Here is a 17048-nt window from a genome sequence, read left to right on the forward strand (position 1 = left end):
TAGGAACTAGGGCAGCTCACATTTCTGTTATACTGAAGCATTCTGAGAGGTGGGAGGTGAGGTGGATGAGAAGGCTGGTTGCAGTTTCTTTGAGAAGCCAGAAAAACTGGGGTTTAAACTCTAGCCTTGTCACTTACTAGATGTGTTACTTTTGAGCAAATTAAATAACCTCAGTTTCCCTTTCTGTGAAATGGGTATTAAAATGGTCTCTATTTCCTGGGATTGTTGTGAAATTTAAACAACAATCTGTCCACTCTCCAGTGATGACAAAGGCAGCCCAGAGAGGGGCTAAATTCTCTACCTGTGGTGAGATTGTCCTCAGTCAATGCAGGAGTCTTTCTTCCAGGATGTAGGATGTTGTGGTGGGTCACTGCTAATGTCGTTTTCAACTTGAAAATTTGGAGTGTTTGCAGAGAAACCATGTGTTACTGGCTCCAGGAAACACCTGCCTGCCTCTTGGCTCTTCCCAGAAAATGCCGAAGCAACAGTGGAGGGTCAGAGGCTGAGATTCTTGGCTTTCCAGTGGTAAATAATGAATGTTGCACCAGCTGCCGGCAGGCTCTGAAACCTTCTGTTTTGAGATGCAGAAGGAGAGAAAAAAAATATCCAACATGCATTTATCTGGTCCATCATCTTTAAATAGCTCTCTTCGGATTTTGAAAAAGGCAACTCTATCCTCTTTCCCGGCTGACTTTCTGCATCCTGCCACAAAATACGAGTACTGGCCCTAGATTTTGACCTGGTATAAAAAGCAGTATATTTTTATGACCTGGTAACAGTCACATTTCTACACCATAAAATATTAAAGCAGGCATGACAGTGCCTTTAAGATCTTTGAGGCAGGTGCTATCAAAATGTGCCCCTTTATTATTTATTTATTTGACTCTTTCTGTATAGTGAAGCTTAAATGCTTTTCAGGCCAAATAATTAAATTCCATTATGGAAAGTGGGGATTGTTGGCCAAATGAGCTCATTCTGGCTATTAGACCCTCGAGTCCCCAGGGGAGCAGCATGGAAGGGAATATAAAATCTGGCTTATGTTTACATGTAAGATATGCATGATGACCTATATTGTGCCCGTAGGAGTGATGCTACATGAGAAACTAAACAGGGAGGGGGCTGTTAGAAAGCCTGCCTTTTTGCCAGCATCCTCTTAGAGCAGGGGTCTGCAAACTGTGGCCCTTGGGGCAGGCATTGCCTGTTTTTGTACGTCCTATGAGCTGAGAATGGTTTTTACATTTGTAAATGATTGAATAAAAATCAAAAGAAGAAGACTATTTTGTGGCGTGGGAAAATCATACACACTTAAATTCTCATTGTCCATGAATTTTTTTTTATTGCTTCACAGCCATGCCCATTTGCTTATGTATTATCTATGGCAGCTTTTCATTCTACAAATTGGGTAATTGTGATAGAGACTGTGTGTGGCTGTGAAGCTGAAAAATACTTAATATCTGGTCTTTCCAGGAAAAATGTACTACCCACTGTCCTAGAGGAATTTGGACTTGGGCTCTGGAAAGGATAACGTTGGTACCAGAAGAGACTGAGATGCTTTATGCTGTGATTGCACTTACGTATTAACTGTTGATGTTGGTGAAGTTGATGATTTCCTGAAATGGACAGATAGACAGGTTAAGGGAAGAAGACAGGAATTAAAAATGTGGTTTTTGGATTCCATGACTCTCTTCCCCAAATGTAGCTCCCAGGGTTGCACACTAGGTGATACCCTTTCTCTTCCTCTCCAGTAGTCTCCATATGTCTCCCACTCATCAGCTCCACTGCTTCTGCCCAAGTCTAAGCCATGACCGTCTCCCTTGGTCTTTGAGAAAACCCTCTTATCTGGTCCATTTCCATACCCGTCCAATAACAGTTCACCCTCCACATGACAGCTATAGTGAGTTTTTTTAAAAAACCAAAACCAGATCATATAACTTCCACTCAGGTTTTTGCTTGAATATATATTCTCTACTTCATTCAAGTCTCTGCTGCAGTGACACCCCCTGGGAAAGGCTTTTTCTTGCCCATGCTTTCTAAAGTAGCCTCCCCCCTCACGCCATGACTCTTTGTTTTATTAGCTCTTTTTTGTTGCTGTTCTGGCATTTGTCATTGTCTTACATTATCTGGGTTGGTTTCCTGAGTTATGCTTGCTTTCTCCCATCAGAATGAAAGTAGGTACATTGACTGTCTTATTCACTAGAATATTTCTAATACTCATGTGTTTCTTACATGAGTACTCGGGAAAAGTTTGTTGAGTGAATAAATAAATGAGTCCTGGCAGAAGCTCCATGCAGCGCTAGCATCACATTCTGCCTGTCTCTCCAGATGTGTGATGACTTTCTTAATTTCCTTCATTGTCTCTTGTCTATCAGCATATCGTAAAGCAGCGTATTGACTAGAGAACTGTATTGAGAGCCAGTCTACTAGAGTTTAATCCTATATTTTGTAACTTAGATCCCTTGAAAAAAAAATCTAAATTTTTTCTGGATTATTTTTATCTTCAGGGGCATTATGAAGGTGATCAGAATGTCCAAATGTTGATCTCAGCTTCATCACTAAGAGCTTGGCTCATGCAGTTGGACTGACTGGGCTTAAATCCTTGATTGCTGTGTGACCTTGCGCCAGTCATTCAACCTGTCTGTGCTTCAGTTCCCTCATCTCTAAAGGAGCCTTAAGAACACCACTGACATTACAGTTTGTTGTGAGGTTCAGATGAGGCTGTAAGTATAATACAGGCACTTAACATGATGCCTGCCATATGGTGGATGCTCGATAAATGCCATTGTTGCATTATTCCCATTAGTTGAGGATTTGCTACTTAATTACTCTTTCATTTATCTAACAAAAAATGCTTTTAAAAGAATTAATTGTTTCCTGGGACTGTGCTAGATTCTGAGGTTAAAATGGGCAAAACAGACATGTACCTGCCCTCAAGGAGACAAAAACAAAAAATTCCTCAAATTTTCATTTTATGATGTCCAGTTCTGGGACAACGTCCAGAGCTTGGGTGAAGCAAGTCACGTGTAATGCATAAGTCTTTCCTTTGAGGCACTGCTATAGACTGAATGCATGTGTCTTTCAGAAATTCTTATGTTGAAATTGAATCCCCAGTGTGTTGGTATTTGGAGGTGGGGCTTTGGGAGGGGATTAGGTTATAAGAGTGAAACCCTCATGAATGGGATTAGTGCCCTTATAAAAGAGACCCCAGAGAGCTCTCTCGCCCTCGCCCATTCTGCCATGTGAGGACACAGTGTTTATAAAGTGCTCGCTGCAGGGCTTGGCTTCGGTTAACTGCTGGATACCTGGGAGTTGTAAATGTTATCACTGAGTTTCTTGGCTGCCTTTTGATAGTCACGAGTCTGCCTCATTGGACATATTTTTATTTCACCTAATTTTTGAGTGCAAGAATTGTTAAGCTGTGAAGTAGAATCAACACTAGAGCAAAAAGGAACTTCAGTTTCCCAAACATTAGTGTCTTGAGAGAAGATTCTAGATATCTGGACCCAAATGAGTCTTGCAGTCAAGTAAGCAAAGAGTTCAAGATTAAAACCAATTTCTGAAAGGCCAGACTTTCAGTATGTTAATGTGGATTTCTAAGAGGAAACTGCAGTGTTCCCTGAACTTGATGTCTGCAGAACCCTTTGCCACAAACACCTATGAATAGCTCATGAAACCCCGGTGCTTCTTGTAATAGGCACTGAAAAGTCCTGATCTGATCAGCCCTCATTTTACCAAAGAGGAAGCTGAGATAAAGAGAGGAAAAGTGACTTGTTCAGAGTCACAGTGAGTTTACAGGGACCAGGACTAAAGCCCATCTGATCTGGTGCCCTTCCCTCTGCTCTTTGTTTCCTCTCTCCTTTGCACTAGTCAGTAGCTGTTTCCAGGGATCAGTGTATGGAATGCGGGGATATCTCCATGTCCTTCCATCTCCCTCCCCCGCTACATCCTCTCCTTAAGCTCCCAAGTGTTCTTGTCCGCACACCCCGTCACAGAGCCCACTTCCTTTTAGACTCAGAAGTATCTCCTCATTTCTTGTCACTTAAGTTTCCTGCCATCTACACCCTTCCTCCTGGATCCTGCTCTCTTCTGGGGCTAACCTGTCTACTTTGCACTAAACCCTTGAAGGCTGGGAAAAGCTTCATCTGTGTAGCAGACGCTGTCATGCTCCACCAGATCCCCCTAGATCGTTTTCACGTACCTTCCCCTGTGTGCTTTTTCTTTTATGACCTGCCCTTGTGACTTTGTCTCTGAAGGATGTCTTGTGTTACTGGAGTGTCTTCACCCAAATCCTTAGAGAGGCAGAACCGCCTGGGGTTAACTTGCTCAGGGCTGCTGTTGGCCAACAACTGACTTGTGCAGGAGTGTGAAAGATTAGCTTCCTTGCCTCAAGTTGAGACAAACTCCGAGGTATGTGACTTACATTCCAGGGTTCCCCGTGGGATCAGAACGAATCGACTCTCCATGCGGATTTGCCAGAAATCAAAGCTTGGCTTAGCTTCTCACTCTCCCCATCCTGCTTCTCCCTGGTTGGTTTTGCCTGGGAAAATTTCTTTAACAAATCACTTGCCTGCAGATCCTCCCCAGGTCTGCTTCTGAGGAGCCCCTCACCCTCAACACACTGTTTCCCCATCTTAGAGACAGACATACATTTAATGTGAAGGAAGTATGTAATGGGAATATTAGCCGCTGTGGCACAGCCACGGTTTAATACAGTTTTTGGGTGGGTCGGTGGTATGGGGGATAAGTCAGGAGGACTTTGATGGGCCCTGCAAACTGAGCCATGTAGGTGATGTACATTTGAGTGTGTTAGGCTTGTTCTTCGTAAAGGAAGGAGAAGAGGAAGCTAGGAGTGGCCTTATTTGGGCAAATGTGTATAAGCATGTATTTGGTTTTATGGACCAGAGCAGGGATCATGGAGGGAAAAAGGATCATCTTGCATTTAGGAAGCGCTATTGCAAAGTTCATTCTGGCATATGTGCTAAGTTGACCCGTAGCCACCACCAAAATGCCACCAATCCTTTTTTATCCTGCACATGCTGGCAGCTTATTTAAAATCACCATGCCTCAAATGACATGGTTTTTGCCTTCTACCAGATGGTTCAATTAGTCAAGATTCTGAAAAAGCCAATTGGAACATTATTTTAGCCCCATCTATTCAAGTCAGCCAACCCTGCAAAGCTGGGTGGGGGTTCTGAGAGCGGCAGATTTACCCAGCCCCAAGGCGTCAGGGTTATTACTTTTTGATGGGCTCCTGAAGGCGTGGAGGAGGCTGCCAGTACGGTTTATGTATCGGACAACGCCAACACCAGAAGAGAATGGAAAGAAGAGCTTGCTTGCTTTTGGACTGTTTGGAATGAACATGTTAAGGAGCTGTGATGAAAGAACCCGTTTTCTGTTCTCCTGCCACGACACGCAAAGTCAGCGCAATCACGCTGATTTGGATCCTCTAGTATCTTGGTGCTACCTGGATGCCCTTACTTGAATGATACACGGGATTAGTTCCACATTTCTTCCCTCGCAATTAGCATATTAATGCAGCAGATTGACAATGCTAGAAGGATGGATGCTTGAACACACAGGCAGCCTTCTTCTGCGTGCTCCAGCTAGCGGCCTCTTTTTTTTCAGAGGGAACTTCAACATATATTGGCACCAAGTCCAGGATGTAAATAAAATGTGAAAGGCTTCATCTAGTTCCACCTTCTCATTTTAACTGGAGGAAAACTGAGGCTTAAAGAGATGACATGATCTATTTCAAGGGAAGCTTGTTCAGCCCATAAACTGGAGACTGATTGAATGAAGCAATTTTCTGTTATAATCACTGAGTTTAAGGAGGCAACTTGGTAGTGATGAGAAGAATGAGAAGAATCTGTGTTATGTAGTCAATAGACTGGGGTTCAAATCTTGAATTCAGTACTAGGTGTAACTTGGGTAAAATACTTCAATTCCCTGAGTTTTAGTTTCTTTACTTTTAAAAGCAGGATAGAAATAGCTTCTTGGCAGGGGAATTGCATTGAAAAAAATATTCAGAAAGTGTTTAGTCCACAGCTGGCCCATAGCAAGGGTAACAATTCTTCTCATTGCCTTTCTTTCCCCCCAAAGGCACATAGGTGATTCTCGGCAAAACTGGCCTTCAGTTCTTCTGACTTCTGGTTTGGTATTTCTGCTATCCCAGCTTCATTCATTCCTTAACTCTTATTTAGTCTCAATGATTTTCTTCTTGTGACTCAATTGATGAGAGCACTGTCTGACTGTAATTTTTGGAAAATTAGCAGACTGCAGGATGGGCATGACAAATTACTGCAAAACAAGACTCACAGAATGGAATTTTTTTTTTTTTATATTCTTTTTTTAAATTGAAGTACAGTCAGTTACAATGTGTCAGTCTCTGGTATACAGCACACTGTCCCAGTCATGCATATACATACATATATTCGTTTTCATATTTTTTTCCCAAAGAATGGAATGGTTTATTCCAGGTACAGAGTAGCAAGAGTGGTTGATAATGGACAAATTGATATCGATTGATTAATCAGTGAATTCTGTAAGTATTTACTGAGCGTGTGCAATGATTTACAACTCAGGGGTGAAGGAAACAGATGCATGGTGCCTTGGGGTGGGGCTGAGGAGGATTTGTTCTTTGAGTAGATCCCGACTGAACTTCTCTCCCTTTGAGCTTGTGAAAGATACTGCAAAACAGAGGTTGAATAAAAGAACTCCCTGGTAGACACAGCTTGTGATCAGAATGTGGAACTCACAATAGAGAGCAAAAGCTGAAAATGTAGCCTGTAAAATTATTTAGGAAAAAACTGATGAAGGGTGGGTAACTGGTTATAAGGGGAAAGAAGGACATTTCAGAGAAATTCCAATCTTGGAGGCTGATGCAGAGAGGACGACTGTTTCCATACCTCATTTTTTTAGCAATAAGATGGAGTTATGACAGCTTCCACCAGTGAGCACTTACTGAGCACCAGACATTGTGCTGGGTGCTTTAAACGCATTATCTCACATAATCTTCATTGACTGGGCTGGCAGGTCTTAATATTACTCTTCTTTTTATAGATAAGGGAATTGGGATATTAGGAGAGGTTGATGAAATGACTCGAGGTCAGAATCACGAGTCAGGTTCAGGCAGTCCATCTGACTCTGGAGCCTAGGGCATCAAATCATTTCTTGGGCCAGCTTTGGAGTGAGGCACATCTGTGAGGTTCAGCTCTGTAGCTCTCAACACTGCATTCTTGAGCAATTACTGAATATCTCTGCGATTCAGTTTCCTCGTCTGTAAAATAGGTTTTGCCCCAGGGTTGTGCTGACGATCGGGTGAGATGATATTAGTGAAAGTGTGTGGCTAGTCTGCCAGACAGGTGGGCAAACAACTCTCCTAGTTTTATTGGGGTTTCCCCATGTTTTGCACCAAAAGTCTGCATCCTTGGAAATCTCTCAGTTCCAGGCAAGTCGGGTTAGTCATATCACCTCCACGCAAATCCCATTCCAACCTGCAGAGTATTTGGACAAAGGGCTAATAGATTTCGGAGAACAGGAAGCAGCTCAAGGAGGCAAATGAGTTTCAGCTGATGTTCTAAGCCACTGTCAACTCTTGTGGGTTGAAAGGCTTCAGAGAAAGTCCCCCTGATAAAGAGTGTGAGAAAAGTGGAGGAGTTAGAGCAGGGTTTGGGAAACAGGATGTTTGCCAAGCCATGGTGCTAATGCTTCAGATCTGTGAGCCTCCCATTCACAGCCTGTCAAGTGTTCAGAGGCCAGATACAAGCTTGCAAAGGTCGGGGATGGAGGGGGGACGTCCAGGTGGAAAACTCAGCTACCTTTGGTGTTTCCACGTATAGCGTTCCCTCGTCTCCCTTTCATAGAAAATGGATCTTGGTGGATTTGAATCTGACTTTGACATTGACTAACCACATGATATTGGACCAAGCTATTTCATCTCTTTAATCCTTAATTACTGCATCCATAAAATGGAAATGATGGTCATCCTGACCTTCTGTGGTATGGTTAAGATGCAATAAGAAATTGTGCCTGACATGAAGGAAGTAGTCAATAGTTTTTAGTTACTGCTATCACTACTACTATTCCTATTTAAACTATTATTATTAGGTATTCTATTAGGGTAGGGTTGCCAGACTTTGAAAATAAAAATGTAGTATGCCCAGTAAAATCTGAATTTCAGGTAATAATAATTCTCAGGACATATTTATGCTGTAAATGCATTGTTTATTTGCAATTCAAATTTAATGGGGCATTCTACATTTTATCTGGCAACCCTATATTAGAGTGATCAACCATCCTGGTTTCCCCAGGTCTGAGGGATTTCCCAGGATGCATGACTTTTAATCTAAAGTCGGGACACGGGCATGATTGGTCACTTTACTAAGGTAGCAGTCTGGCTGCTTTTTAGAAGGTCACATTTGAAACTCAGATGATGGTTAGAGGCTCTCTTCCCCTAAAAACACACACATCCACCTGAATGCAGTGTTTTGCATACATTTTCAGGAATTTCTTGGATCTTTTGAAGCTTATCCATGAATGCAAGCTCAGAACCACAAGCTCTGAAAAATCATTCAGGTTCCAAGATTCTTTCCTTATTCTTCTTTTGGTAAAACTTGTGAAGATCTTTTGAAGAGACCCAGGAAACAGGTGCTGAGGGAGCTGGGGCCCACTAGTCACTCCCAAAATGAGTTTTCAGTAGATCAGTTCATTGATCGACAGTGTGAAGATTAGTGCATGTGTCTACTTAGCATAAAATGAAGTAGTCTCTGTGCTGAAATTCATCCACTTAGGTTCATCCAAGCCTTTCCTTTAAGTCCACTTTGAGGTCACAGTGAGCTGTTTTGATGGTCCAGATTGATTGGGTTGATTGAAGTTTCTTATTTTCTATTTCACTGTAGGAAGAGTTGAAGCAGGTCACAGTCCCATCGGAATTGGGAGATAGATAGAAAATATGAAAAAGGCATATGCTCACCTGGCTCTTGCTCCGTTTTCTTCACAGCACATAGTAGTTTTTATTGTTTTAGAGAACATAATAAAATACACACACAAGTGGCTGAGTATAACAAATAAAGACAGTGTTAAGAGTGATAATAAATGAACGACCGTGTACCCACCACCCAGCCTAAGAAACAGAACATCATCAGTCATTTGATGACAGCTGTGAGTCCTTCATTTCACTGTTGTCCAGTGTTCCAGTGAATAAATATATTCCAGCCTATTTATCCATGATATTTTCGAGGGGCATTAGGGTGTTTCTAGTTTTGTTTTTATTTTCCTGTTACAAACAATACTGTTAGCATCCTCACATATGTCTTCCTGGTACACAAGGACAAGTGTTTGTGTAGTGTGTACGTTTTGGAGCAGAATTGTTAGTTTGGAGAATGAGTGTGTCTTCCACTCCATGCTGATTGTTTTCCCAGGTGTTAATAGAATTTACAGTCCCACAAGCAGCGTACGGGAGTTCCCATTGCTCCATATCCCTACCCTCCACCCCGCCTGCCAACACTTGGTATTGTCATACTTGTTAGCTTTGGCCTATCTGGCAGATGTGAAGTAGTATCTCATTAAAATTAACACATTGTTTTCTTATCACTTATACGGCTGAGCATCTTCTTTAATGTTTCTTGCTATCCGTTGTTTCCTTTTGTGTGAAATGCCTGTTCATGTCTTTTGCTAATTTTCTGTTTTTATAGCTTAGATGTGTTGCTTGTATATGTTGCATGTATCTCTTCCCAGGGGTTTTCTGGTCACTGTCTTTGAGGAATGGTTTCTTATCTGTTCGTGCTTGTCATGCTTACATGACTTGTTCAGTGCCTGCCCCTCGGACTAGACTGTAGCTGCATGAGGTCAGGCATTGAGTCTGTCTCTGTCCCCAACGCTAGCAAAACACCTGACCTACATATATAAATACAGCTGCACATAAATGTGTTGTATGATGTGAAGTTGTTGTTTTAAACTGCCTTTTACAGAGAAGGGCAGAGCAGGTTAGGTGGAAAATCTTTGCCATTGAATCGTGGTTAAAAACATGGGTTCTGGGTGCTGCTGCCACTTACTAGCTCAGTGGCCAATTAACCTTTCTGTGCATCAGATCCTTCATCTGTAGAATGCTCCCCGTCTTATAGGACTGTTCAGTCAATAGGTTTAAGGAACTCTGAGCGGTGACTGGCACGATGTGAGCACCCTGTTAAGTGTTACTAATTTTCCGCTGGGTGAAAACCCAGGTTAAAGGTTTCTGATTGTGAATTTGGTAGTCAGAGAGTGCTGGCTTATTCTACATGATATGGGGAGAATATTTGAAATTACAGGGACAGCTAGCTGGGTGTTGGGTAGAGAAGGGGCTAGGTAAGGGACACCCGGGGATGGAGTACCTGAGAAGGGACTTTGAAAACATCACTGTCAACTATGAATTTTGAAGACTAGCAAAAGTTTTCTAATCTGATATGACAAGCGCAGTTGCACAGTTAATTAAAAAGTGGTTAAATCAGGATATCATTAAAAAACACATTTATATTTTAACTGAAGTCACATAATGTGTTCATTGACTCATTATTTGATGTCTGGCCAAAGTCTTTGTTTTCTGGCCAAGTGGCTGCTTTTGGAGTTCCTTGCTTTTCTTGCACTCAGGCACTCCAAATGCATTATCTGTGAATTCTAGTTTTTATTTTTTTTTAAATTGGATCATCCAGTTAAAAGAACCTTGGGAAGTAATCTCAGCACAGAGTCCTCCCAAAGGTTTACTTTTATTCCACATCATTTATAGTGGTCTTTTTTCTCAAAGATCCAACCTGACAATAATTTCTCTAGATACACCTTTGTGAAGGTTTATACAGAATATTTAGCTTAGTTTTGATAGAAACAAGAGCTATATGTTTATGCTTACATTTTGTCTGTTTGTTCATATTGAATTAAATTACATACCTACAGTAGCAGCACAACCGACTCAAACATGATTGGAGATAACAGTGTTTGGGCATCAGTTATGAGTTGTATAAAGGCTCTAGGGAGCTTGGATCTATCCAGTGGGCAGTCAGGTAGAGGTCATTTAATGTGGCTTCTAATGTAGGTTGCTGGAGGCCATGTGCTCCATTGGGTCACCTTGGTTCCTTTATGTTCTTTGGAACAGCTGACAACTGACCTCCTGAAACTCCTTTCTTATATCCCTTACATGTATTGGGTTCCATTTTCCTTGAGCACAGGGAAGCTCTGGTTCTCCTGTATGAACAGTAAAGGACAAATGAGTATGTGCGTTGTGGACAGTGAGGAACAAATGAGTATGTACATTGGATTGAACCGAGGTTGGAATGGCCATGTGCTGACGCTCTGTCCTACACCTTCTTTAATCCATATTCCATGGATGAAAACACTGGGCAAGGGTTGGTTTAGCTGGTTTCATTATCTGGGTTCTGAATTCCCAGGGGTCCTGGACTATTTTTTAATTAACAATAATACTTATTTTTTAAATTAGATTTTTTAAAAAATTAAGGTATAATTGACATACAACATTGTGTTAGTTTCATGTGAACAACCTCATGATTCAATATTTGTATGTATATGAAATGATCACCACAATAAGTCTAGTTAACATCCATCACCATACATAAATACAGAATTTTTCCTGTGTTAAGAATTTTAAGATCTATTCCCTTAGCAACTTTCAAAATATATACTGTTATTTTAATAGCTATATAAGTTCTTACTGTGAACAGATGTTGAACTAGACACTTTCTATGCATAATCTCATTGAATCTTTCCAACAACACTATGAGGTGAGTACTATTATCTTGAGGAAACTGAGGCTTTTAAAGTAAAACAAAAAGAGCCAGGATTTAAACTTGGTCTGTCTGACTTTAAAACTGCTGCTCTTAAGGACTGTGTGGAAATATTGCCTCCTGAGCAACCAGAGGAGGCTGTACTTTTTTTCTCAGTTCTAGACAGACCACAAGGAGTATCTTGCCACCCCGTTCTGCAGATTTGCCTGCGCTGAACTCTGTTGTCAACTGAGAAGCTGTCCACTGGGCTTCTTCCAGAATGTGAGGAATCTTGAAATTGCTGCTCCATCTCAGGATCACAGTGTTCAGGTCAGAGCAACAGAAAGAAACTTCCAAACACCCTGGGACTAATGACACTATAAAACCCAGGCCTTTGAAGGTCAAGGCTACAGCAGCCACAGGAACAGTGCAAATAGGAATGGCCATCTGAGAAACCCACCCAAATGTATGAAGAAAACCAGAACAAAACTGAGGGAGGAAGAAGTTGGAGGAGGGGTATGTTTGTGACTTCCTGGAACACTTGGAAGTAATAGCAATTCTTAATCTCATGTGCTCAAGAAATATTGCACTTCTCTTTCCTTTAAAACAACCTAGGTCCTCACTCCCTGGTAGACTAGAAATTGAACCTTGTGTAGTCCTGGGGACATCTCTTGGGGAGGGCCCCCGGTCATTGGCCATGCGTGTGCCTTGGTTGCTGAGATCCTCATGAACCCAGTCCACGTGGTAGGATTCTTGCTCTGCTGCTTTTAATCCACAAACGGAGCAAGAACATTGTTGTCAAAGTAGAGAACTACACAACCATCTTGTGTATTTTTCTAGAACATTGCCAGTCAGCCCGCTCAGGTCTCTGCTGTTCGTTGAGAGAATGCAGCCCTCTGTCTTCCCCCTCAACTTCTGAAACTCTCCTTAATCTTTAGAGAAATTACTTTTCTTCTCGCTCCTACCTGAAGAATTCCCTTTAGTCTCCGATCCTGTTCTCCCGTCCTTTCAGGACTCCTGGCCTAGATTTCAGGACTCTCTGCAGTAGATTTAGACCAAGGATTGCAAACTCAAATGACTACAGAGGCCGGACAGGAATGGAAGTGAATGGAATGGCAAGGGCTTGGCACGTGGTCTCTCTAAAGGCGGCTGCTACCTAGTTCTGACTTGCTGTTGTCACTCGTGTTGCCCTGTGTTGCTGGGTCTTCAGATTTTTCAAGAAAAGCTAGAAGTCCATACTTTTATGGAGCAATCTCCTCCATGTCAAATGTTGGCTCAAGCATTTAAAATTATTCTGTGTAGGCCAAAGTAAAATGTCCATGGGCTATCAGGTTGCCATTGCCACTGCAGGCTTTTGAGAACAAAAGCCAGGGAAGAAAAGTATTTTATGTCACAGACCTTCCCTGGGGCAGGGACGCACAGAGCTTCGTACCTTATTGGACACAGGGAAAAGGAAAGGTGAAAAGCTAGGAAGGAAAAACATATAAATGAATTTCTCGAACAATTGTCCTACTACAAAAAAATGTTGCTTTTACTCACAATGTCTGCTTTCCTGAAAAGAAAGCTTCCTTAGATTTTAGGCTTTGCTTTTCTCACATCAGTTACTTAGAGACTAATAAGTTAATTTACTTTTGATTCAACTGAAGTTGCACACAAGTCTGGGTTTTGAGTGATCTTGTGTTGTGAACACAGAGTTTATACCCATTGGATGGTGAAGCCAGCATGATGTATTGTGTTGCTGGATTCAAGGTTTAGTGGGATGAACTTGGTTCGTGCCTGGTTTTTGATGCAAATTTTGCTCATTCTGGTTTTCAGAAAACATTGCCAACTCTGGAGAGACATTTCATAGGGATGTGCTAACGATTCAAAGGACGAGAAGTGTGAAAGGGTACACAGAGTCAACTCCCAGTCTTCTACTCCTGTTAGTGAATGAATTTACGTTTATGGAGCCCTCTGTCAGTCCAGGTTCATCTGGCTGTAAGTGACAAATACCCAGTTCAAACTGGCTTAAGTAGAGAAGGGATTTTCATGAAAGAGTGAAAAATTCTCTCTCTCTCATTGTATGCTTTGGGACTTACCTAATGCCATGAGAACTTGGTTTCTCTCCAGTTCTTAGCTCTGCCTCATGCCGTGTTGGCTTCATTCCCTACGAAGGCCCTGGATGTTTCAGACTCAAATTCTCCTTACTACCAGCAGACCCAGGGGAAAAGACGGTGCCTTTCTCCCACTAGTCCCATGAAAATCCTCTGCGTCTCTGATCAGGTTACAAATTCACCTCCCCCCACCTAACCCCCAAACAGATTGCTTGGCTTGGGGAACTCAGCTGTTTGATTGGCTAAGCCTGAGTTACCACCAATCCCCCACCCCTACCCCAACGCCTGTTGGAGGCTGAAATAGAATCAACTCTCCTCAAAGTACATTGATTGAGAGTTAGAAATGGGGGCTCCAGAGCAAGGTTGGGATGCTATTACTTGAAGAAGTGTTTATGGATATTGGGTGGAAAAGTAGTAGCTGTCTACGCTGAGTACTTACTCAGAGTGATAAATACATGGTTTTCATCATCGTATCTCCAATGTATTATTAGATCACCTTCAGAATTTTTAACAAATGTGCCAGTGGTGAATAATGTTAACTTCATGTAATGGAGATATGATTTAGGGAAGTCAAATATGAGGGGGAAAGTTGAATATTGTATGTGCAGGACCCTGGTTATATCTGGGAAGATTTGGAGATGGGACCAATAATTCATCAGGTGCCAGTGACTTGTTTAAACAGTAAAACTGAAAGCTCTATGAAGGCAAGAATCATGACTTGTCCTGCTTGATTTTTTCTCACAGGCCCTGGATTCACAAAGGTAAGCATATAAGAAATAACCAGTGGTTTGAATCATTGAGAAATCGATGACATGCCAGGAAATAACAGCTGCCACTTATAGAACATTATCTCCTCAGCTCTCTAAGACTTGGTTTATAGCCCAACTATGCCAGCAGGTGACTCAATGATCTCAAACATCAGCTGTAAGTTGGGACTAATAGCAATACTTATGCTGATTGCTGTGAGGCATACATACACAGAAGGCCCTTGGCGTGGTCAGCACTCACTAAGTGCTGGCTATTATCTTTACTTTTTTTTTTTTTTTTATGATTAACACTTTATACTACCATGTTTTATTCTTCAAAAAAACCTACAAGGAAAATACTATTTTTATCTCCATTTTGCGTATGAGAAAACAGACTCAGAAAGTTTAAGCTACTCAGTCATGGTCCTGTGTCAAGAGGGGTGGGGCTGAAATTTGAACCCAGTTTTGCCTGACTCCAGATTCCATGCCCTGCATTACTGTTCTCTTCTGCCTTCCCACCCTTTAGTACACCAATTGAGAAGACTCAGGTTACTCAATCTTTGAATTCCTGTTTCCTTGTGGGAGAATGAGGCAAACCACTGGTAATGTGGAAAGAAACCAAAGAACCTCTTGCTTCGTTTAATTATTTTTCCCATCGGAGGGTAGTTCTGCAGAGTCCCCACACTGAGGCTTCTGTAACAAATATTTTGCACATGAATATGCCGCATAAGGCCATCCTTCAGTCAGACCAGAGACCTCAATAAATGCTATGGCCTCAGACATCTAGATGGCAACCCACCCATGGCTCATCACAAAACTGTGATAGTTGTCTCAGGGATGACAGTGGCTGCCAAGCTCCCTTCCTCTCAGTCATGGACAGCCAGCAGGGGGATTTCACTGAAGAGTTAAGAAGTGCTTGTTTGTTCTGAGCTCTTTAAAAAATATTCTCTCACCTAATCTTCTCAAGAACCCCTTGAGGTTAAACTATTGCCTCTGCTTTCATTTGAATCCAAAATAGAGTGCTTACTCTGTGTTAGGTGCTCTTCTGTTTCATATACACTGGGTTACCTTGTTTAATCCTCATAAACAACCCCGTGAGGTAAGATACTATTATTATAATCCCTATCCTACAGGTAAGGGGATAAAGTTTGGGAAGATGCAATCTGCCCACGATCACACGATCACACGGTAATTAGGAGCCCTGGGATTTGAACCCAAGCAGTCTGGCCTCAGGAAACACACTTATCTACTCACTACCCTGGGAAGTCCCCTCCCATTCCTCCCCGTAGCTTAAAAATACTTAACTCTTTGCTGCCCCTGAAACTTTAAGGAAATAAACACAGCAGCTCTGCCCAATATGAATGTTGTCGATGTTCAAACTCATTAAGTGAATTTTCTACAATATTTGGCTTAGGTAATTAGAAAAGGAAGAAGCTGTGAAGGGTACTGACCTTGTACTTAGACAGATATGAGGCATTTATTGACTGCATGACATTGGACAAGTTACTTTAGTTCTTAGAACCTCAGTATATTCACTAGTGAAGTAGGGTAATAATATGCCTGCTTCCTGGGGTGTAATGAAGATTCTACGAATAAACCATGTAAAGACCTTACGTATATATGTGCCTGGAAAGAGGAAAGACTCCAATAAATGGTACATATTTTTACTCTTATGGGCAAAGATTTTGCCATGATAGGGACTGATTTAGTGCAGGTGTCAAACATACCCCCATGAACACCATTTAAAAAACTCCTTCATTTTGTAGTTAATCACTTGACTGTGTTATGTCATGACTGTCCGTCTCTTTTACTGAGCTATAAACTCCATTAGACGGTAAACTCCATGTATAGGTTCATGATGTCCAGTCTTGATGCACGGCCTCAAGATGCGTGGATCTTGGGGACCTGGGTGTGCAGAAGGAATATCTTGTGTCCAGTGACTTGAACAAGGTTTGCACATTTTAGATTAAAGCATTTAAAGGACAGCTCTGGGTATGGGGACATTAGTTTACAAAACCCAATCGAGGGTTAATTCTGTGCCATTTGGGATCAATGTCATCTCATGGGAAGTCTTCTGTTTCAAGTTTGGTTCAAGAGTGACTCTTTGCAGGTTTGGGTTTAGGTCCGTGTCCCATGGTCAGTGACCTTTCTCTTTGTCTGGAGACTCTCCACTGTAGCACCCAACTTTAAACATCCTCTCCCAAAGTGGCCCTTCCTTTGTTTCACTTAATAATTATCTGTATTTGGGAGGACAAACACTGAAGTGTTGACAGTTGTTCTTCGAGGGTATAAAGTACATAGCATAGATCTTGGCGTAGTTTTTGTTAAAGAGAAAGAACAAAGAAAAGAGAAGAAACAAAGAAAGAGCCAGACTTTTACTTAAAACTGAAAAATATCCTCTCCCACTCTTGCCCTCATAAACACTAAATATATATTATGGTGACATTTTTAGCCCATTCTGAAAT

The 17048-nt window shown here is 41.7% G+C and overlaps 1 protein-coding gene across 5 annotated transcripts in view; it reads left to right on the plus strand.

Moving 5' to 3' along the window:
* LSM11 (LSM11, U7 small nuclear RNA associated) overlaps positions 1-17048 on the plus strand; it is a 770814-nt gene that overhangs the window by 207152 nt on the left and 546614 nt on the right. The gene's annotated exons all lie outside the window — the stretch shown is intronic.

This window comes from Camelus ferus, chromosome 3 (assembly GCF_009834535.1).
Source record: "Camelus ferus isolate YT-003-E chromosome 3, BCGSAC_Cfer_1.0, whole genome shotgun sequence".
NCBI lineage: Eukaryota > Metazoa > Chordata > Mammalia > Artiodactyla > Camelidae > Camelus > Camelus ferus.